Below are 25,167 nucleotides of genomic sequence, written 5' to 3'. Positions count from 1 at the left end.
TAAACCAGCAGAAGTATCTCCTAATTTGTATCATTGGGAGAGATGCAACAATATGGTGATTTCTTGGGTTTTGAATTCCCTAGCAAATGAAATCTCAGAGACTGTTTTGTATTGTAATACAACAGCTCAAATTTGGGCTGAATTTGAACAAAGATTTAGGCAATCTAATAGAGCGAGGTCTTTGAAATACAAAAGGAATTATCACAAATTTCCCAAGGTGCAAGTAGTGTTGCAATATATTATACAAAGATAAAAAGTTTTTTAGGATAAGCTTCAATCTTTAAGAGCATCTTCTATCTGTACAACATGTGGTTCAACTACAATCTTGACAAAAACTGATGAAGAATAGAAGTTGATGCAGTTTCTGATGGGTTTAAATGAGTAATACATTTCTCTATTAGAAGAAATATATTGATGATGAAGCCTCTACCTTCTGTAGCCCAAGTTGATTCAATTTTGATGCAAGAAGAGACACAAAGGGAGATTTACTCTAATTCTCATTTTGATTCTGCTTCTTTTCATGTTGGCCAAAATAATTCTCACCAACGAGGTTTTACTTTCCAAAGAGAAAGAGGTGAAAAAGGGAGAGTTGACAATAGAAGAAATAATATATTTTGTGATTACTACAAGAAGCCAGGTCATTTGAAGGAGAAGTGTTTTAAATTACATGGGTTTCTAGGGAGTTTTAAAGGTACCAAGGATAGAAAGGTTATGACACAGGTGCAAGGAGAGACACTACAAGAAAATGTTACTGATGATGTTCAGAATATTTCCTGTTTTCCTGACTTTACAAAGGGCATGTATACAAAATTTCTGAAGTTTATAAATGAACAAAATGAAGGAGAATCAAGTATTCAACTGACAGGTTCCGCAAATTTTGTTGGTATGATTACTGCATCTTCTTATAATTCGTTTGTTTTTTTAGTAATATTAGTGAGCAACCTTTTTCAAACTACATTTGGATCTTAGATTCTGGGGCCAGTGACCATATTTGCCACGACCTAAACGTTTTTGAAATCAAATCACCTATTGTAAAACCTTTTTAGGGTGTGTTTGTTTGGCGGTATTTGAAGTTACTTGTAACTTGAAATACCCCATTCTTAAAATTCCATGTTTGGTTTGCATGCTTTTAAAGTACATTTGTACATTTAGTTACTTTATATGGTTTATTTGGACTTATGCCCAAAGTCCAAACCCATCAAGCTGGAAGTTATTCACGTGACTCACGTGAAGAAGCCTGCACTTTGGGAAAGGTGTGGTAACCCGTGAAGAGCTCTTCTCGTGAACCGCTCCTCCGCTTTTGATCATCATCTCCATCTCCGGTCCTTGTTTCACAAGTGCCTGCTTCTCCTCTTGCTTCTCCGTTCGATTGTGAAGTTGAGGTAACATTTCAGTTATTATTTTTTTTAATTTTATTTTTTTTCTTGAACATGAATATTTTGTGTAAAAAATTGTAGATCTTGCTACTATGATTTTAACAATCTTCGTTTGCTTCTCGGCGGTTCTTCCCTGTAAGGTATGCCAATATATATATTTAATATCTTACTAATTATGTTATAAAATCTTTAGATCTAGCATAATAGTGAGATAATTTTTTAAATCATTTTTATATCCTCAAATATTAGGCTATATGATCTACGGCTTTAAAATTTTAAAGTTTAATTTGTAATGATTATGTTGTTATTATGTTTGAATTATTATTTTTTAAAATTATGTTTCGGTGATTTTTTTTTATTAATCTCAAGTAGTTGTGTATTGTGTTTGGATAATATTTTGATTGTTTGGTGGTTATTGTGTTATTATTATTATTATTTTAAATTATTTTCATTATCCTTTGGTTCTCGGCGGTTCCTCCCTGTAAGGTATGCCACAATATATATATATATATATTTAATTTCTTACTAATTATGATATAAAATTTTTAGATCTAGCATAACAGTGAGATAATTTTTTTAATTATTTTTATATCTTCAAATATTAGGCTATATGATCTACGGCTTTAAAATTTTTAATGATTATGTTGTGATTATGTTTGAATTATTATTTTTTAAAATTATGTTTTGGTGAATTTTTTTTAATGAATCTCAAGTAGTTGTGTATTGTGTTTGGATAATATTTTGATTGTTTGGTGGTTATTGTGTTGTTATTATTATTTTCATTATCCTATTGATTGTTTTTAGATAATGTTGTTATTATGTTATTATTTTCATTATTCTTTCATTAATTTCATTAATTTCAAAAGATGGCACTTAGCACAAAGATCTATCTTTGCTGATCTTTATGCATAATGTCCAAAGTTGATTTTTTTCATTATCCTATGGTTTTCTAATTATTGTTATATGCTTGGAGAACTATTTTTCTGGCTTGATTATCTACACTCAAGTGGATAGTTTTGTTCTAGATTATTAAATATGTTAGATGCAATGGTTTTTATTTTTGAATCTTTACAACTTGTAGATGGTTGGGTGTGACAGAAAGCGTATTATATGCTGCTCAAACTATTATACTTGCTGCAACTTTCGTTGTCAAACTTATTTTTCATTTTAAAAGACGTAGAGTTTGTAGAGAGCCTTCTCATAGTCAGTTGGAAATTAGAGAACAATATTTGTCTAGACTGGTGGATGGAAATGACACTACTAGTATCAACATGGTACTTATGAACAAGTCCTCATTTTTCAACCTTTGCTCAATAATGAAACGGAGAGGGCTTATGCGAGATACGCTGCGCACCACTGTTGAAGAGCAACTACTAATGTTCTTACACATTATAGGCCATAATCAACATAATCATGTCATAACACATAATTTTCTCAGGTATGGTGAGACTGTTAGCAGGCACTTCAATCATGTTTTATATGCAATTGGCCAATTACATGATAAATATGTGCACCTAGTACGCAAACCCCAACATGTATAGCCTCGAGATCTACACTATATCCTTACTTCAAGGTATTGGAAAATTTTCTGCTTATGTTGAATTTAATATCATGTAACCAATTCTAAATTATAATATGAATATGGTAGGAATGTATTGGAGCTCTAGATAGGACCCATATCCATGCTTCTGTTCCTACTAATGAAGTTGCAGCATTTCGTGGGTGAAAACCATACCCCACACAAAATGTACTAGCTGTTGTAGACTTCAAGTTATGGTTTACATATGTCCTTGCTAGATGGGAAGGTTCAGCACACGATGCTTTAGTATTACGTGATGCACTTGAAAGACCAAATGGTTTATCAGTTACTGAAGGTATTCATTTTAATTAGCTTTAATATATGGGTTTATATATAAGAATAACATAAACATTATAATTTTCCCAACTATCATACATGGTTTTCTTAGGGAAATTTTACTTGGTTGATGCCGGGTACTCCACAAGACCAGCCTTTATATCTCCTTATAGAGGTGTTAGATACCATCTTAAGGAATTTGGCTCGAGAACTCCAACAAACTATAAAGAACTTTTTAATCTTTGACACTTTTCTGCCTCACGCCACTATTGGACATGCTTTTGGGTTTCTTAAAGGACGTTTTAAAATTCTTTCATCAATGCCATTCTTTCCATTCAAGACACAGAATGAATTGGTCATAGTCTCATGTAATTTTCATAATTATATCTTAAGTGGGGGTGAAGACGCCTTCATACCTTCCGAAGAAGAGTGGACACCACATCGGCCGTACTCAAAAAGTAGAGGGAGGGAGCAAAGAGAGGAGGCCCAAGAATGGGTGGCACGGAGAGAACAAATTGCACGAAATATGTGGGCCAACAAGTAGATAGTTGCTTTTTATTTATATGATAACCTATACTTCTTTCTAGATCATGCCTTTCCTAGAGACTTGATTGATGAATGCATGAAGTTATATGATAAACAAGACTTCTTTTCATGTTTTAATATATAGTTGATAACTATTTTCCATTTTTCTTTGAAGCAATTTACATTTGTTATGTTTGTAATATGTTTACTATGAAGCTTTATTGTGTTACACACGGCAATGATTTCGGCAAAATTTCAGCCTTTTTTTTTAAAAAATTTTGATTATGTTTACCAGGTAAAACATGAACAACATAAGGATGTCAGAGGATAGTTAAACGTCAACAATGAGAACCCCTACAAAGAAAATAGGTGGCAATAAAAGGTGGACTGTAGCTGAAAGCCGATTCTTTATAAAATTTATGGCTTCTCAAGTTGAACAAGGTTTCAAAGTTGACTAGGGCCTCAAATCCCAAGCACTTCATGCTGCTATTAGTGCAATGAAAAGTAAATTTGGTATCATAGTCACTAAAGAGAATGTGTCAAACCATCTTAGGTTATCGCAAGCGGTGGGCAAAAATAAAAAAAACTGAAAGAGTTAAGTGGAATGGGTTGGGATGATTGATTGAAGATGATAATCATGGGAGAATCAGAGTACAGGGACTATGTAAAGGTATCAATTAACTTTGAACCAATTTTATTTATGCTTTAACTCTGAATTATCTTTTATTTAAATTATTCACTAACCTTTTACTATATACCAGATGCATCCCCAGGATGATCCATTCATTAACAAGCCAATTGAAGACCATGACTTGCTTGAAATTATTTGTGGTAATGATCAAGCAACTGGACAACGTGTTGTGCACTTTGGAGATGAAATTGGCACAAATATGTATGATAGTGTTGAGCCTTGCCCATAATCTCAAACTGGTGGTAAGATGACATGTCTTTTGAGGAGACAAATTTTCATGTTAACATGTCAACACCAACCCATAACTAATTAGGGAGCTTAGAACCCAGGATGGCAACTTCTAGTCAAACAAAAAAAGGAAAAGGGAAAAGAAAATTGATCTCTGAAGTCGAGGCAATATAGGAGATGAATAGCACCCTTAAAGAGGGAGTTGCGGCAATGAATTCTACTCATACATTATCCTTTGCTAAAGAGATGATTAATGAATGCATGAAGTTGAAAGAATATGGTTACTCTAGCCGTGAGATTAATAAAACCTATGATTGGTTGATGGACGATGATAGTAGAGCCATATCTTTCTTAGCAAAAGATGAGGAGCTCAGGCAATATTGGGCAAAAGAATTTTTTGATTCACTCTGTAATCAATGAAGAAGGTCTTAAGATCCCAATTAGCCAGATTTGACTCCCAAGTTTCTATATATTCTATTCTATCATGTTCTATATGCTATCTTGTGTTACTAGGACCTTTGATATTATTTTTTTATCTCCTATGTTATCATCGAATTATGTGTGATGAATCATTGAACATAATCTATGTATTTGTGCATGTAGTTGGAGATTTTATGAAGTTCTTTAAAGACTTTTAAAACTTTATCATTATGTTCTTGTATCATGAATTTCTAACTTACCAATTTGATATGTGTGTTGAGATGTTTTGTAATTTCTTAGGTCTTTGCAAGCATGTGAACAACAGGAATTTCATGGCAAGTTTATACCAATTTTTATATATGTGCATTGAGATGTTTTGTAATTTTGTATATAAGAACTTGATTTTGTGTCATTTGTAGATAATGTTTCTATTATGATGGTTGTTACTAAATTTGTCAATGTTAAGTGGTGTAAAATTTGTGATGATTGCATGGTTTCTTTATTAGTGTTTCAATGATGTATAAGTTGTGAATTATAGCATTATGTTTTTATTGTATTAAAAGAAATTAAGTGAAATTTATATGTACATGCTTGTGCTTGTTACTTAAACATAAGCTTAAAAAAATTTAGTTATTAACACATACATATATATGAAAAAGAATCACTAAAACCTTGAAATCAATAAAATTTTGTTCCACCTACATCTTGATAAATAATTTTTAATAATTTAACAAATTAAATTTAATAAGTTTAATAATAAATTTAACTAATACATTAATAAATTTAATAATTAATTTTCATAATAAAACCATTATTTAAAGTGATTAATACAATAATTACCTTGAGTATTTAAAAAAATTATGTTTAAAATGATAATTGGGGGAGTAAGATTACCTTGAGTGCTCATATCACAAATTTCCCAGTTATAAAGCCATAAATTACTCAAACCAAACACAAAATTCTGTAATACAGGATTTTTCAGTTACATCTAACCAAACACTAAATTTTACTTCACTGCATTTTCAAATTCAAGTATTTACAGTTACATTGTAACTAAAAATCCACTGCATTTTTCAATTACGTCCAACCAAACGCCACCTTAATGTTTTCAACAGGACACAAGGTAACTATTTCGCACACTGGCACAATTCAGATTACTTTCAATCTTAGATTAGAGAATGTTCATTTTATACCTCATTTTTTCTATAATCTTCTCTTTGTGAGTAAACTCACTAAGCAGAGGAAGTGCAAACTTACTTTTACATCTGATGTTTGCATTATACAAGACCCTTTAGTGAAATGCACAGGTTTGGTAAACTTCACAAGGGGCTATATTTGCTTTTCTTTTCCAATCCTGTGTCTGAATCAGGAACTTGGTTTCTTCCTCTTAAATTCAATAAAAAATCAGAACATAAAGTTTGTATTTCTTCATTTGTTTTAGATTCTGCAAATCCTGTAATAATATGGCACAATAGACTTGGGCATTTACCTTTGTATAAACTTCATCATTTATCTATTGTTAATTGCAATTATGAAAAAGGTATCTTGGATTCTTTCCACATTTGTCCATTAGCTAGACAACATAGAAAACCTTTTTCTCATACCCAAATACATACCAATTCCATTTTTTATTTAATACATGTGAATGTTTGGGGACCTTATCATAAACAAACTCATCAAGGGTATAGATATTTTTTGACTATAGTTGATGATTTTAGTACAACAACATGGACACATCTATTAAGTACAAAAGGAAATGCTTTATCAATTCTAAAAGCTTTTGTCTAAATGGTAGAGACTCAATTTAGAACGAGAATTAAGACTATTAAAATAGACAATGCTTATGAATTAAGATCTAGTTTAGAAGGTAAACATTTTTTTTGCAAAAAAAGGAATAATTCACCAGACAAGTTGTTCTTATACACCACAACATAATGGAGTTGTGGAAAGGAAGCACAAACATTTGTTAGAAAAATCTAGAGCCCTTCTATTCTAGTCAAATTTGCCTTATTAGGGAGAATGTGTATTAACTTCTACTTATCTAATCAACAAAATTCCCTTCAAACTTTTACAAAACAAGACTCCTTATGAAATTTTGTTTAGAAAAAAACCAGATTATACACATTTAAAAAGTTTTGGATGCTTATGTTATATGACTCCTATAGCTAAGCATTTTGATAAATTCAAAACTAGAGCCATACCTTGTGCCTTTATAGGCTATGCATTCGGTAAAAAGGCATACCTACTCTTAAATCTTAAAAACTTGCAAGTACACACTTCTAGAAATGTTGTTTTTAAAAAATCATTTTTTTCTTTACATCAATATAAGGCAACAGAAATTTCTGCTTTACCTTTACCTATTTTAGACACAAATTCAGATTTCATTTTTCCTTCTACTCAGCACAATTCATCTCATAATCATTCACCCAATTTAGTTTCAAATCCTGCTTCTTCTCCAATTATTAATTACCCCACTCGCAGAAGAACTACTAGAATTCATTATAAGCCAGCATATTTGCAAGATTATATTTGTACCAACATTAATACAGATGCCAATACAAAAGTATGTCCTTGCTCACATACTCTTACAAATTTTCAACCAATTCCAAAAAACATTTGTTTCAACACCCTCATAACAAATAACCAATAATTGCTCACTAGTATGACTGAATTATAAGAACCAATTACATATGAAAAAGTAGTACTTCAAACAGTTTGGCAGGATGCTATTAATAAGGAGTTAGAGGCTTTGAAGGCCAATGACACTTGGTTTTTAATGAAATTTCCCAAAGGGAAGAAACCCTTTAGTTGCAAGTGGGTGTATACAATTAAATATAGAATAGGTGGTTCTATGGAAAGATGCAAAGCAAGGTTAGTTATAAGAGGTTTCACACAAAAGGCAAGCATAGAGTATACAGAGGATTTCTCACCAGTAGTGAAAATCATAATAGTTAGATGCTTAATTGTAGTTGCAATGAAGAAGAATTGGCCTTTATTCCAATTAGAAGTTAACAATGCATTTTTACATGGTGATTTACATGAGGAAATTTATATGAAAGTTCCACAAGGATTGATTACCAAAAATTCAAATTATGTTTGCAAGTTACAAAAGTCACTATATGTGCTGAAACAGGTTTCAAGGCAAAGGTTTCCAAGTTTTCAGAATCCTTAAAGACCAGAGGGTATATCAGGTCAAAGAATGAATATTCTTTGTTTACTAAAAGGACATGTGATTTGATAGTCTTTTTAGCAGTTTATGTGGATGATATACTAGTTACTGGAACAGATGTAGAAGAAACTCAATCCTTGAAGGAATTTCTTGATTCTCAATTCAACATCAAGGATCTTGGCAGTCTTTATTTTCTCTTGGGAATTGAGGCCGTCAGGAAATATAATGGAATTTTGCTAACTCAACAAAAGTTTACCATTGATACGCTAGCAGATTTTTATTTTGAGAAACTCAAGTCTTTCTTAATGTCCTTTACTAGCAAGAATCAAACTCCACATAGATGACAATTGATACACCCCTTGCATGTGTGTACCACAAGTGCATGAGTCGTCGAAGTAATAAAATACCCCGGTGAGTGGGTAGTTGAATCCATAAGGAATAGTTGTTGAGAAACACAAAGTGTTGCTATCTAGCTAGAGTGAAAACCAAGTTGTGATGTTGCTTCAAAATATCAATGCAAAGAAAAGTAAAAGAGAAAAGAGAAAGCAAGAGGAGTAAGGAGAGGTAATCGATGGTAAAATGGGGTACTCGGATAATGCTCACCCTAGAACTATTGTTTCAAGGGCAAGACTAATATTATGTCTCTTAATTAAGATTTAATGAGTCATGGAGATCCAAAGACACATGGTCCCAAACATAAGGTCAACCGTGACTAGCCCTTTACATTATGCCTCGGCGAAAAGAGATACTCTCGACGCCTCACACTGTGTAGAACTGCTTAAAGCTCTAGGGATTCCAAGTGATAAACCCTCTTCCCTAATATAGATCTAACATTTTGGTCCAAGTGAAAGACGCATAGTCATGATTAAGCCCCAGTACTAAGGATTACTTCAACACCACACTCTGTTGCTCGCGCAACTAAGAACCAGTGGAGTTTGTCTCTTAATACTTCACTCTATCTTGACCACAAAGAACTCTTGGAATGTGGAGGTAGGATAAATCACGTTGAAAGGGAAAGAGGATGTTCTGCTACCTCTCGACTCACCCTCTCAACCCTCTTTAATCTCGCTAGTCCAATTCTAATTAAGTTGTCACCCCTTCAAAAAATTACCTGGATAGATTCTCAACCCTAGTGCCACTCTAAGGGAAAATCAAATCAACAAGAACACAAGATTAACACTCAATTAAAACATCAATTAAAAGAAACATAATAGAAATCAATAAAACAAAATCATCCTAGGGTTTACAAGTCCAAGCACCCACTAGGGGTTTAGCTCTCCATGGAGCAATACAATGTCAAAGATAAAATCAAAGATAAATGCAAGTAATCCATAGAGAAAACCCCCTTGTCATCTATATCGATAGTCTTGAGGAGCAGTCTCGTCTTCTCCAAGGACCCTTTTGTTAAGCCTAGGGCACACCTCAAAGAATCGATGCTGATGAAAGCTCCCCCAATAGTTCTCCTCCAAAAGGAATCAATGTTGAATACCGTAGAACTGCTCCTAAAACCCAGCTAAAGCCTCTCTAAATCCTAGCCGTGCTTTCACCAAAAGATAGGTCAAAGATGGGGGAGAAGATCCCCAAATAAAACTCTCAAAGCGGTATTCATAGGGATGAAATCGGGCATCCACACGGGCGTGTGGAATTTTCACACGGCCGTGTGGATTTCTAGGAACTCTTTTCCTACGCGCTGTGAATAGTAACTATTATAGTGTTTTTACTATAGTGTTTTGTTACAATAAACTGCTATAGTACAAAGGGTGAAGTCACCTCTCGCTCTAGAATCTGCTGAAGTGTGTCGAAACGCGCCATCACCCCAGCGTGGTTCACGGCCTGTGTTGCGCGAACCTCAGCCAAATCTGACTGTAGCATCCCTACAGTGCTCTCGAGCATCTCCAAATGATCATAGGCTCGAGATGGAGAAAAGATCCGCACTGGTGGTGTCTCCTATGTTGCAGGGGATGCCTCCGTCTCCATTTGCTCCTTCTGTGGATCAAGAGCAGGCTGACCCCTCGGTAGCGTAACCCTCACCCTCACCTGGCTCTGGTGCGGGCATAATCATCCATAAACACCGTCTCTGTACCTCCGTACCATCCCCATCAGTCAGATCGTCTCTAAGCCGAGGGAAGATGGAACGATGATCTTCTCGGCCCCTCTAATCACATCAAGTAAACCCATCCTCATGATGAGCCTGGTGATGTATGGGTCGTAGAAAATCACTCCCACTCTGGCATACGGGCCCTTGTGACGCAAGTACTCAGCTAAGATATATCAAAAGATGAGTGGCTCGCTCTGTACCATCGAATATAAATAGAGCAACTCCTGTCAACTAAGGACTCCAAGCTGTCACCACGGCCGTTCACTAATCTACTGAAAATGGTGTGGATATATCGATAAGGAGGCTGAGAAAGGCACGTAGCTTTGGAGACCCCTGGCTTGTACTGACCCTGGCCACACAACGTCCTGTAATCATGTTGAGGAGTCAAACTGCCCGTATAATCAGTCAGGAGCTGCTCATACTCCTCAGTGTTGGTGTAGGCCTTATCATACAAACCAAGTCAGATTGAGAATTGTGTGACACTCATGCTATGGTATTGTCTGAAGGCTCTGAACTGTATACCGTCAATGCTATCGAAACTTGAGTACAAATGATCAAAGTCAAACGATGCTAGCACCTCCAAAGTAAGCATACGGATAGCCGACTCTCGAATGGACAATAATCGCCTCCAGCTACCACAGAGATCAACTCCTTAACCACATCAGCCATCTCATCGCCGAGCTGTATCTCTCTCAATGCGCTCAAGTCTGGAAATCTTGCCTGGCCAAACCTGAGCTTCGATAACCGCTCAAACCGAACCTGATGTTTGGGAATAGCAAACTCCATTTGCTCAGGTGAAAGCTCACGAGGGTGCTTGCTGGCTGCTTTCTTCGATCTGGGAGCCATTCTTGCAAGAATTAAAAATAAATTGATCAAATTCAACTTAAAATGCAATTCTGTAAAAATCCACATGGTCATGTGAAAATTCCACACTCCCATGTGGATCTTCGGGGCGTGACAACAACACGGCCGCAAGCAGAAAAACTCCTATAAATCACTTCATTTACTTCCAAATACACTCTAAGATGATGCACAAGTGTTTTAAACATGCAATCCATGCAACATCGACCATATTAAACAAAAGAAAAAAAGATTGGCGAAGAAAAGAGAAAGGGAAAGCTTACCGATGAAGTAAGAATCAAAAGCTTCGAAATTGGCCGAAAAACAACCTAAAACTCTATAAATAGACGGCAAAAAGGTCGGGAAGATGAATGGAAACGTTCTTTGAGTGAGAGAGCGTTTAGAAATGAAAAGGCACGAATAGATTTAAAAGAAAGTCACAGCCTTTTGGTTATATGTATCTACACGGGCGTGTAGAAATAATTCATACCCGTCTACCTCCACAGGGGGCTTCACAAGGGCATCCACACGCCCCTGTGTGCTCTTGGGATAGAAATTTCAGCCTTTGAATGCATCCACACGAGCATGTGAAAATTATCCACGCTAGTGTGCTTGACCCATAGGGACACCCACACACACCTATGAAAATTCCACACTGGCATGTGGTAGTTCACGGGGGGAGGGGGGCTCACAGGGGCAGCCACACGCCCCTATGTGCTCTCGGGAAAGAGAGTTGTCTCTGCAGAGTTTCGCACGGGCGTGTGGAAATTACCCACGCCTGTGTGCCTTCCACAGGGGCAACCACACGCCTCTGTGTCTTCTCAGGATGGTGACCTTTCACTCTGTAGAGATCCACACGCTTTTGTGGAAATTCCATAAGGGCGTGTGGCCATCACAAGGTCGCTCACAGGGGCATTCACACCCCTTGTGCCTTCTCGGGATGGAGAAGTTGAGTTCTGAACTAAAACACACGCCCTTATGAAAATTCCACACGACCATGTGTCTTTTCTGGATGACTCAGAAAAATTACAAACTCTGCAGAAAAATTCTGCAACACTAATACATATACAGAGACTGCAAATATAATGGAACTCTGACAAGAGATTCACAAAAACATACTAAAATGACCTAAAACTTCACCAATCACAATGAAGCACAATAAAACACCAACGATCCATGGGAAAAACATAGCAATAGCATGTAAAAGTCAAGACACAAACACTAAAGCTTTTATTCACGCATAAACTAACTAAGACCTAGAAAAGCAATAAAGACTTTGGTTACCTCCCAAGGAGCGCTTGTTTAACGTCACTAAGCTTGACGTACTTGTCATTACCTCACAAGGGTTCATGAAGAAAGAATACTTCCTTGTCATTGCTACTAACCTCACCACCAAAGTATGGCTTGCACCAATGTCCGTTCACCTTAAATGTACATTTCTCCAGATGGGTGATTTCAACGGCCCCTTGGGGTGATACTTGAGTTATAGTATATGGCCCAAACCATCTAGACTTAAGCTTCCCTGGAAACAAACGCAGTCGAGGATAGAACAGTAGAACCTGATCGCCTACTTTGAACTCTTTTAGATTCATGATATGCATGTCATGTCACTTCTGAATTCTTTCCTTGTAAATCCTAGCATTCTTATATGCCTTCAACCTCCATTCATCCAACTCGTTAAGATGAACCATTCTTTGTTCCTCCGCCTTACTTAAATCAAGATTTATTGCCTTGATTGCCTCATATGCTTTGTGCTCAAGTTCCACAGCCAAGTGACATGATTTACCATAAACCAAGTTGTAGGGAGTGGTCCCTATCGGAGTCTTGAATGTTGTTCGGTGAGCCCAAAGTGTGTTATTCAATCGTTCTGACCAATCTCGCTTTCCTTATTCCACTGATTTTGTCAGGATTCTCTTAAGCTATCTGTTAGTGACCTCCACTTGTCCACTAGTCTGCGGGTGGTAAGGAGTAGCGAGGTGATGATGTACTCCATAATGCTTCAATACCTTTTCAAGCTGAGCATTGCAGAAATGAGTTCCTCGATCACTAATAATAATCCGCTGGGTTCCAAATCAGGTGAAAACTCTCTTAAAAAATTTCACCACAATTCTAGCATCATTAGTAGGCAAAGCTTGAGCCTCCACCCATTTGAAGACATAATCAACGACCACTAGGATATATTGATTAACATTAGATTTCAGAGACGGCCCTATGAAGTCAATGCCCCAACATCAAATACCTCGCAAAATTGCATTGGATTCTGAGGCATTTCATCCTATCGAGAGAGATTCCCTGCTCTTTGACAACTATCGCATTGAAGGACAAACTGGTGTGCGTCCTGAAACAAGGTTGACCAATAAAATCCGACAACGAAGGCTTTCTCGTAGTTCTACTTAAAGCAAATGCCCTCCGATCGGTCAACTCAAAAATATGATCTGCACATCTCCGGATACACATCCATCTTCCCAGGATGTCATCTCAAAAATATGATAGTATGCCAGAATGTCCCATCCATCTTCCCAGGATACTCATCTCCGGACCACATGATCTGCACAAATATGAAACAGGAATGGATCATCTCAAAAATAATTCTTTAAATCACTAAAGAACTTTTTCTTTTGTTGGGAGGTTAGCTCTTGCTTCAGAACTTTCCCCGATAAATAATTTGCAAAATCCGCGAACCATGGAATGTCACTAGATGCCGAACTCTAAACTGAATATAAATGTTCCTCGGGAAAGAAATTGTTAATTTCTCTATTTGATGACTCTTGCCCTTGACAACCCTCTAAACGAGACAAATGGTCTACAAGCACATTTTTGGTACCTCTCTCTCCATATCAAACTCTTGCAAAAGCAGAATTCATCGAATCAACCTTGGTTTAGCATCAGCCTTGTTAATGAGATAACGAAGTGCTGAGTGATCTGTGAATACAGTAACCCTAGATAAGATGAGGTACGATCTGAACTTATCAAAAGCAAACACGATTGCTAATAACTTTTTCTCTGTGGTGGTGTAATTCTCTTGAGCACTTGTGAGAGTTTTACTAGCATAATATATCGGTTGAAACTTTTTACCCTTCCTCTACCCCAAAACTGCTCCAATAGCATAATCACTCACATCGCACATGAGCTCGAATGGTTTATTCCAATCCGATGTTATCAAAATTGGTGCTTGCACTAGTTTCTCTTTCAACAAATTAAAAGCAACCAAGAAATTATTTCCGAAATCAAAAGGAGCATACTTTTCGAGGAGTTTTATCAACGGTTGAGTAATCTTCAAAAAATCCTTGATGAACCTTCTGTAGAACCCCTTATCTATAACTTCAATCTTCGTCCTGTCTACTTCCATCTCCATTTGGGAAACCTTGTGACCAAGCACAATGCCTTCTTGGACCATGAAATGACACTTTTCCTAATTAAGAACAAGATTTGTCTCTTCGTATCTCAACATTACTCTCTCCAAATCTCTTAAGCAAATATCGAAAGAATCACCAAACACTGAGAAATCATCCATGAACATCTCTATGATATCCTCTAAAAGATCATAAAAAATAGCGGTCATGCAATGCTGGAATGTCGCTGGTGCATTACACAATCCGAAAGGCATTCTTCTATAAGCAAAAGTCCCGTAGGGACAAGTAAATGTTGTCTTCTCTTGATCTTCTGAGGCAATAGGAATCTAGAAGTATCCTGACATACCATTAAGGAAACAATAAAACTTATATCCAGCCAATTGATCCAGCATCTGATTAATAAATGGCAACGAAAAATAACCCTTTTGAGTTACATCATTTAACCTCCGGTAATCAATGCAGACACGCCAACTTGTACTTGTTCCAGTCAAAATTAATTCATTTCTTTCATTTTTCAACACTGTCATCCCTCCTTTCTTTGGGACTACTTAAATTGGGCTCACCCAAGCACTATCGGAGATAGGATAAATAATCTCTGCATCCAACAGTTTTACCACCTCTGCCTTGTCAACATCCTTTGTGTTGAGGTTCAATCTTCTCTGAGGTTGAATCACAGACTTGTAATTATCCTCCATTAGGATTTGATGAGTGCAAAATGAGGGATTGATGCCCTTTATATCAGAAATCTTTCAAGCAATGGCAGATTTATGTCTCTTCAACATGTTCACTAGCTTGTCCTTCTGATCTGTAGAGAGATTTGAAGCAACAGTGACAGGGAGCTTTGAATCTTCCACCAAAAAAGCATATTCCAAATGTGCAGGCAAAACTTTGAGTTCCAAATAGGGTTGTTCTTCAATGGATGGTCACAATCTGCTCTCCTTTAGTCTATCAATTTCCTCGAATTGGGTTGATTCTTGTTCAAAGGCCTTCTCCAGACTATCTTCTAGTGCTTGTTAGGATTAATGATCTTCAATGCTTTCCACATTTTTTATCTCACAAGTTTCTTAAGCTACACTAGAAACCCCCAACGAGAAAATTTCATGTCTTTGTGTGAAACTCAAGTCTTTCTTAACTCCTTTACCAGCAGGAATCAAACTCCACATAGATGACAATTAACACACCCCTTGCGTGTGTGTACCGCAAGTGCACAGATCGTCAAAGAAATAAAATACCCCGGTAACTGGGTAGTCGAATCCACATGGAATAGTTGTTATGAAACAAAAAGTGTTGCTACAAGCTAGAGTGAAAACCAAGTGTGATGTTGCTTCAAAATATCAATGCAAAGAAAAGTTAAAGAGAAAAGAGAAAGCAAGAGGAGTAAGGAGAGGTAATCGATGGTAAAATGGGGTACTCGGATAATGCTCACCCTAGAACTATTGTTTCAAGTGCAAGGCTAATATTATGTCTCTTAATTGAGATTTAATGAGTCGTGGAGATCCAAAGACACATGGTCCCAAACCTATGGTCAACCGTGACTAGCCCTTTACATTATGCCTCGGCGGAAAGGGATAGTCTTAACGCCTCACACTGTGTAGAACTGCTTAAAGCTCTAGGGATTCCAAATGATAAACCCTCTTCCCTAATGTAGATCTAACCCTTTGGTCCAGGCGAAAGACGCCTAGTCATGATTAAGCCCCAGTACTAAGGATTACTTCAACACTTCACTCTGTTTCTCACACAATTAATCCCCAGTAGAATTTGTCTCTTAGCACTTCACTCTATCATGACCGTAAAGAACTCTTGGAACATGGAGCTAGGATAAATCATGTCTGAAGGGAAAGGGGACGTTCCGCTACCTCTCGACTCACCCTCTCAACCCTTTTTAGTCTCGCTAGTCCAATCCTAATTAAGTTGTCACCCCTTCAAAAAATTACCTAGATAGATTCTCAATCCTAGTATCACTCTAAGGAAAAATTAAATCAAGAAGTACACAAGATTGAAACTCAACTAAAACATCAATTAAAGGAACCATAAAAGAAATCAATGAAACAAAATCAACCTAGGGTTTACAAGTCCAAGCACCCACTAGGGGTTTAGCTCTCTATGGAGCAATACAAAGTTAAAGATAAAATTAAAGATAAATGCAGGCAATCCATTGAGAAAAACCCCTTGTCGTTGTATCGATGGTCATGAGGAGCCGCCTCGTCTTCTACAAGGACCCCTTTGTCAAACCTAGGGCACACCTCGCTGAAACGATGCTGAAGAAAGCTCCCCCAATAGTTTTCCTCTAAAAGGAATCAATGTTGAATGCCGTAGAACCACTCCTAAAACCTGGCAAAAGCCTCTCCAAATCCTAGCAGCGTTTTCCCCATAAGATAGGTTAAAGATGGGGAGAAGATCCCCAAATAAAACTCTCAAATTAGTATTTATAGGGCTGAAATCGGTCATCCATATGGGCGTGTGGAATTTCCACATGGCCGTGTGGATTTTGAGGTACTCTTTTCCTGGGCACTGTGAACAATAACTACTACAGTGATTTTATTACATTATTTTGTTACAGTAAACTTCTACAATGCTTCACCAAAATGCTCCCGAATTCACTTTTTTCATCAAGGCCGCATGATTGGGCACACATCCATGCGGTAGATCACGTCGCGTTTTCAATTAAACCACATTGATAAAGATCTTAACAATGTTGCACAAGTCAAAACATATGAGTGTGACTACCTTTGTGCCCCTCCACTTTGTTTATTCACTTGAGCATAATGGAGGTTGGCACACACGGACATGTCTATGAGCACAACTTGTGCCTTGACCCATGTTCGATACAAAAAATTTATCAACAATCGCGTCCACTATCTACTTTTGCTTCCTTTCTTCCAAACTTGTCTCCACAACCCTAAATGCACAAAAGAACACAAATACACACGAATGAGCTATAAAATCTGATAAAAGTAATGCTCAATGTAAGAAAAGTATATTTTGTATTACTTATACAGAAGCACTTGTCAACAATCTTCTTGTTACTGATCTTGCAGAATATAGGTGCTTAGTTGGTAAACTCAACTATCTTACACACACCAGGCTTGACATAACATTTGCAATTCAATATTTAAGCCAATTTATGGCTTCCCCGAGACAATATCACATGGAAACAGCAATACACAATCTCAGATACATTGGTTTAAATCCAAGACAAGGAATTTTTCTGAATACACATTCTAATTATACACTTGTGGCCTATTGTAATTATAATTGAGCTTCTTGCCCAAACACATGACAGCTTATTAGTGGTTTTTACATTGCACTTGCATGTACTCCTTTATCATGGAAATCAAAGAAGCAACATGTTGTTGCCCTCTCTTCAGCAGAAGCTGAATACAGATCATTGAGAAATGTTTGTTCTAAACTGGCTTGGTTAAGTAGATTATTGCTTGGATTAACAGTCCCTACTGTTACACCAATTGCTCTTAAATGTGATAATCAAGCAGCAATTTATATAACCAAAAATCTAGTTTTTCATGAGAGAAAAAACACATAAAAATTGATTGCCATTATGCTTGAGAGCAATTACAAAGAAGTCTGATTAGTTTACATCATGTTCCATCCAAACAACAATTAGCAGATGTCTTTATAAAGAGTTTATCTGGACCTTAACATCAGCATCAAATTTCTAAGTTGGGAGTGTTTCATGCTTCTTCACACCCACCAACTTGAGGGGAAAAGGGTGGGGGGGGGGGATGTTAGAGATGAAGGCAAAGTTCAGATGCTGAAGCTTGGAGTCTAAGAAAGGTCTAAAGATGGATGTCCAAAGCTGCTGCTGAATCTCATTGAAGCTCTTTCTATTTTGAATGAAAAATAAAGCTCTATTTGAATTTTAGTCAAGTTAGTTGGTTGTAGATAACTCAGCAACTAGCTCAGCTTTAATTACATTAGTTATTGGTTTACATTTTATAATAGGCCACATCATCAAGGTTGTTATATTTTTGTCTCTATATAAACCAGTGATAGCTATAAACATTTAATTCAATTGAAATGAGAATCAGATCCAATTTTATCATCTCAAGATTCTTCTCTCCTTCTCCTTTCTTCTCCTACGTTTGAACATGGGTGTTTCATGATTTCTCGAAGAATCACCCCTCCCTCTCTTTTCTGTCGTTCATCTAAGCAACAGACAGAGCCATTCATCTGACTTAGATCTAAGCCCTTGATTAATATAAAGAATTCTAATCCCGAAGTAGGCAGATAGAGCATCAAAGGAAACTATCTAGAGTGTATTAAAATCAGGTTGCACGAATATTGGTGCTTTGTTGGTAGTCCGTTTCCTTGTTATACACAAATATTGAATGATCATCCATGGATAATACCTAGCAGAAAGTTAAATTTTCATTTGCTATTTGGATCTGAAGTTTTCCTATATTAGAACCATGTAGACTCATTACAAAAATGCATTCATGATCTTATTCTTAAAAGTTGGAAATCATTTACTATACTTCATGTGAAGCGCGCACCAGCTATAAAGATGAAACCTAATAGATTATCTTCAATTTCTTTTACATGTGAATCCAAATTTAGATATAATAAAATTAACTTACACAATTTAATCAAAATGGGTAATCAATAAGATACAATAGAAATATTTCAACCAATGTTTTGAAACCCAATTTGAGAGAGCTGTTAGGGACTGCTTCTGGGTCATAGATTAGTCATCAAATAGGTGTTAACTAGGGGTTAACCAGGTTATAAATAATATATTTTTTATAATTTGAATTATATATAAATATATAATATGTACTATAAATTGCTAAGAATTTGAAAATAAATAATACAAAGTACATAAAACAAATATTGTTTTAATAATTTCTAGGTACCAACAAATAACATTAATCTTGACAAATCCAATGTCTTTTAATATCATATAACAAATTATTATATTTTTAAGTATAAGCATGTATATGGATGAAGTAAATCATAAGTATATATTTAATGACTTTATAAAAAAAAATAGTGTAAAATATAAACCAAGATTTAAGACTAATTTGAATTAACTCGATTCGGTTCTCAAAAATTTAGTATTAATTCAATATTTAATTAGATTATGCATATCAATATTTTGGGCATGACTTAGTTCTTATCAAGATGAGTTGGATGTGATTAAAGACTAGTGTGTTTTACATCTTGTCTTATGTTCTTTTCTGTTATGATATGGTTATTGTTAGTGCAAAAGCACTTTAATTGGCATGATTTGACACCAAGTCAAGGCGACATGGCAACTATTGTGATGTGGCATTGATAATGACATGGGAAGTATGATGGGGTGGTAAGGAGGCTTGGCTTGGATGTAAAATATCTAGGAAGATCTTGAAGGAGCTATTTTTGATATGTGTTACAACTTGAGGAGTAACCATCATGAAGGCTAAAAGAAGACAATTGTATTTTTGACAATTAGATCAAGCAAGCAACAACTTGGAGGCAAGATCTTATCAAGACCATATTTAGGAGATTTGATTGAAGACTAAATATGGATGGAGCTTAATTGAAGAAATATCTATCAATGGTATGATTAAAGTCTATTGAAGGTATGATTTGAAGATCCTTAATAAGTATGATTGAAGACTGTGAAGGGTATGATTGAAGACATGCCTATTGTTGGCATGAATGACATGATTGATTGAAGACCAAATTTGGGTGAATTGAAGATCAAGTTTAGAAAATCTTTGAAGGCCAAAATTGGGTGAATCAAAGATCAAGTTTGGAAAGTTTTGTGAAGATGCACAAAGACATGCCCCCTTACGAGGGGACTGGGTGTGAGGAACTGAGGAGGTAGGCTAGTTGCCGGTAATTAGGATCTGGAGATATGGCTGCACCGATTCGGACTAAGCATGACAGAGAGGTTGATGGGTCTTGAAGTCGTTCACAATGTAACCAGAACTCAATCAAGTCAGCAATTAGGGTCAGTTTCAAGTTATGTTATAACAGGAGTTGCAACATCTAATTTTGGAAGGTTCTAAAGTTAGTAGCTGCGGAGATTCTAAAAGAGGTATGGGCTATATTTGGGACGTTGAGGCGTCTATATAAGCTACCTTTCTCTGAGATTATGGTGCACAACTGGCTCTAGAGAGAGTGTGTGAACTAGACAATCTAGAGAGGATAGTGATCTTCATTTGTGAGCTTGAGTGGCAAAGTATTTGTACTCATGTATTTTTACCTCTTTTAGTGGATTGTTTATCTCTGGGTTTGGCCCCTCAGACGTAGGTGAGTGGACGCCGAACTGGATTACCAATTTCTTGTGTCTTATTTTGTTCTGATTTGTGTGAGATTTCCTCGAGTGTTTGAGTATTTTCCAAACCCACAAACCACACCGGCAGAACTAACAGTTGTTCCTTATTTGGTTGAATTAAATAGATGTGATTAAACTGAATGTGTTTTAGTAGTTAGTGTTATGGTTGTGATAAACAGATGTTTTTGTTTCGTAGTTTGGTAATTGAGTCACTATTGCAAATTTTCATCCAATTCTTCAATGACAAATTCATGTTATTTTTTTTCAATAAAATGTTATTTTTTTATTATCTTAATTTGAGAGTTTATTAGATTTTTTGTTTTCAAGGGCTAATCTACCCAAGGACATTATAATTGATTAGATTAAATGTGTTTACTTGTTGCATCATGATTTATTATTAATAATAATAATAATAATATTATTATTATTATTATTATTATTATTATATGGTTGGTATTTTTTTACTATTTTTTATCTAATTAAGTTTTCTATTTTCCAAGTGATTATATTTTTTATTTTGGAAAAGATTTTGATTTTTTTTTCCTTATCAATAAAATTATTGTGTATGGCTTATATACACAAATAAACGAGCAGATGTGAGAACGGAGTGAAGTGGCGCAACAACATCTATCATATTGGGGGAGCATCAGTTTGATAGGTTGGTGGTACCGGGGGAACGCCCCCGCATTAGGATACAAGCGTAATTTGTATCTGGTTAGGATTATGATTTGATAATCTTATAAATTATATCCGGATATGATTTGTATCTGGATAGGATTAAAATCTGGATATGTTTAGGATCCAGATAGGTTTGTATTTGGATAAGTTTAGATTTTTACCTATAAATTCTTGTAACCCTGGAATTTTTTCTCAATTGAAAAAGAGAGACGAGTGAATAAGAGGAATACGACCGCTCCACTGCCGAGGACGTAGGCACATTGCCGAACCTTGTAAATCTTGTGAGTTTTTTTTATTATCTCATTACTCTCTTAGTTTTCCACTGCGGACCCTCTATTATTCTAACAAGTGGTATCAGAGAGAGGTTTCATTGGCAAGATGAACTCTGTTACAAAAATTTGATGTGGAAAGATTCGATGGAACTGGGAATTTCATATAGTGGCAGCAGAGGGTAAAGGATTTGCTAGTGTAGCAGGTGATGTTAAAAGCATTGAAAGAGACAAAACCTCAAGGTTTGGAAGACCAAGTTTGGTTGGATTTACAAACAAAAACGACGGAACTTATTCGGTTGTGTTTAGCGGATGATGTTATGTATCTCATCATGGATCTCTCATCTCTAGTGGAGGTCTGGAGGAAATTGGAGAGTCGATATATGTCAAAATCTCTAACAAATAAGTTGTATCTGAAACAGAAACTGTACAGCCTGAAGATGCAGGAAGGTGCAGAATTGGTACAACATATCAATTTTTTCAATCACATAGTCTGTGATTTGCAGAGAATTGAGGTCGGGATTGAAGATGAAGACAAAGTGATGATTTTGGTGTGTTCTTTGCCTCCTTTGTATAAGCATCTGGTGACTACACTCATATGGGGGAAAGATTCGCTCAAAGTAGAAGAAATCACTATGGCGTTGTTGGCCCACAATCAGCGGAAGTAAAATAATGCTGAAGGTTCTCAAACGGAAGCATTGTATGTGAAAGGGAACCAGGAAAATGGGAGAAGGCAAGGGAAAGATGGTTTTAGCAAAAGGAATCCTAGAGTCAGAAGATCTATTCAATGTTATAAGTGCCATCAGATGAGACATATTAGAAAAGACTATCCAAACAGGAAGCAACAGATTGATGAAAGGAATAGTAATTCATCATAGTTTACTAATGTGATCCAGCGCGATGATTCAGACTGTAGTGATGGGGATCTGCTTTCAGTTTCATCATGTCAAACCTCAGATTCATGGATTTTGGATACGGGATGTTCGTTTCACATGACATGGAACAAGGACTGGTTTGATTCATACAAATTAAGGGATTTTGGTTTTGTCTACATGGGCAATGATAAAACATGTGTTATTGTTGGAAAAGGGCAGATCAAGATTCGGATGTATAATGGTGTTGTTCGTACTTTGTGTGATGTTCGACGTGTTCCAGAATTAAAGAAGAATTTGACTTCTTTGGGTACTTTGCATGGAAACGGTTTTGGCTATAAAACCGAAAAAGATTGCATTACGGTGAGTAAGGATTGTTTGATAGTAATGAAAGGAGAAATGAGTGCAAGGAATATCTATATGCTGATGGGAAATACAGTTGTAGGTGGAGTTGTTGTTGTAGTTACAAAATTAGATCAAGGAAATCACTACAGGGAAGTTCGAGCATTGCTTGGACTTGATCAATGTCTCTAATGCTAAGGAGACATGTCACTCAACCTATCTAGATGATGAGGAGTTCCCTGGTTTATATCTTCATGGGGTATATTCGTCAAGGTGGAGATTCTTGTGTATGGATCATATACACAAATAAACGAGCTGATGTGAGAACGGAGTGGAGTGCGTGACAGCATCTATCATATTGGGGGAGCATCAATTTGATAAGTTGGTTGTGCGAGGGAAACACCCCCGTAGTAGGATACAAGGGTAATTTGTATCTAGTTAGGATTATGATTTGATAATCTTGTAAATTGTATCTGGATAGGATTTGTATTTGGATAGGTTTAGAATCTGGATATGTTTAGGATCCAGATAGGGTTAGGGTCTAGATAGGTTTAGGTTTCGACCTATAAATACTTGTAACCCTGATATTTTGTCTCAACTAAAAAGGAGAGATGAGTGAATAAGAGGAATACGACCGCTCCACTCCCGAGGACATAGGCACATTGTCAATCCTCGTAAATCTTGTGTGTTTTTTATTGTCTTATTGCTCTCTTGGTTTTCCCCTGTGGATCCTCTATTATTCTAACAAAAATAAATAAAGTTCTAATTCAAATTATATTTCAAAATTATCATAATATATAGTGTTAATTGCCAAAAGCACCCCGGAAGTTTGCAATATGTACAAATTCTCCCTCTAAGTTTGAGTATCCCTAAAAGTCCCTTCCTTTTTTAATTCAATGATTTTCAAACCCCCCAGCATGTAATGGTGGTTAACAGAGTTAGTTTTGAATTTTTTGGACGAAATTGTCCCTTGTCTTTTTCCTTGCTTGGGAAGTTGCTGGATATCATTAATGGCTCCCTTTTTTTTTGTAATCCCGAGAGAACACCATTATTGGCACCGGTTATTTGATATTTCCTCTACTAGCCTCTTTGTCTTTTCCCTTTTTGCCAAGGTTGTCATTGCTGGACATCTTCTATAGGATCGGAATTTTGTTCCACCACTCGATCACAGGAGAACTTACGCTCTAAGGTATTGAGGCAAGGTGGACGCCGTTGAAAAAGTTTTAGAGTTTTGTTTTATTTTTACATTCTGTGGTTTTTATGGCGGTTTGATTAGTAAAGTAGCCTGTTATAAATGTCGTGGCATAAGTTGGTATTCCATTTGTTCGACTACTCATGCCGGGTGCATAACATGCGCATCAACTTGAACATATAGAACACAAACAATTATACATTATAAGTCACTATTAAGCGATGACCCTAAAATTTAAATAGAAACAAACATTTTTAATGATAACGACATTATAAAACACTATCAAACGAAGTCCCTAAAAGTTGAATAGAAACAATTAATTTTAAACGGTAACCTTAAAAGTTAAACATAAACAATTAATTTTAAATGGTAATCTTAAAACTTAAACAAAAACAATCAAAAGCTGGTAAAACTAGATTGCATAATTCCATTTTCTTGTGTTCTAGTAATTAATAACTTTCTATTATTTATGTATCATTCTACCTAGTCTAATTTTTTTTTCATGCCTATATTTCATCATTCAGATCATTTGATTTGTTTCACATGTACATATTTCTGAAAAATGTGTAAAATCTACGATAGTGATCAAGGAGGAAGTCAATCATTACATTCATGTTTAATGGTTTTCTTGCAAGCAAATTACTACTTTAAGATTTGCTCAAGTGCTAGCTTGGATCACTGATCAATACTTTGCTTGCATTATTCATATATGTGCTTTTCTCCAGTCAATTTGTTAAAAGCCAATAAACAATGTAAGTAAACATAAGATACATTTATTTTTTTTATTCTTATAAAATGAAACATAAGATGAATTGGTCGAAAAGCACTATCAATTAGACATTATAAGTCACTATTAAGCAAAGGCGCTGAAATTTAAACAGAAACAAACATTTTTAATGATAACAACATTATAAAGCACTATCAAACAAAGTCCCTAAAAGTTAAACAGAAACCATTAATTTTAAACGGCAACCTTAAA

The 25,167-nt window shown here is 35.9% G+C and overlaps 1 long non-coding RNA gene across 1 annotated transcript; it reads left to right on the top strand.

Moving 5' to 3' along the window:
- The first annotated feature begins 1,248 nt into the window (after nucleotides 1–1,248).
- Nucleotides 1,249–5,305, top strand: LOC120267840. Its single transcript, XR_005538600.1, has 4 exons — nucleotides 1,249–1,382; nucleotides 1,458–1,516; nucleotides 4,052–4,426; nucleotides 4,518–5,305. It is a non-coding gene; the product is annotated as an uncharacterized LOC120267840 (long non-coding RNA).
- Nucleotides 5,306–25,167: the final 19,862 nt, after the last annotated feature.

The sequence above is a fragment of the Dioscorea cayenensis genome, chromosome 8 (assembly GCF_009730915.1).
Source record: "Dioscorea cayenensis subsp. rotundata cultivar TDr96_F1 chromosome 8, TDr96_F1_v2_PseudoChromosome.rev07_lg8_w22 25.fasta, whole genome shotgun sequence".
Lineage (NCBI taxonomy): Eukaryota > Viridiplantae > Streptophyta > Magnoliopsida > Dioscoreales > Dioscoreaceae > Dioscorea > Dioscorea cayenensis.
Note: the sequence above shows the minus strand (reverse complement) of the source record. Positions and strands in the feature narration are given on the sequence as shown.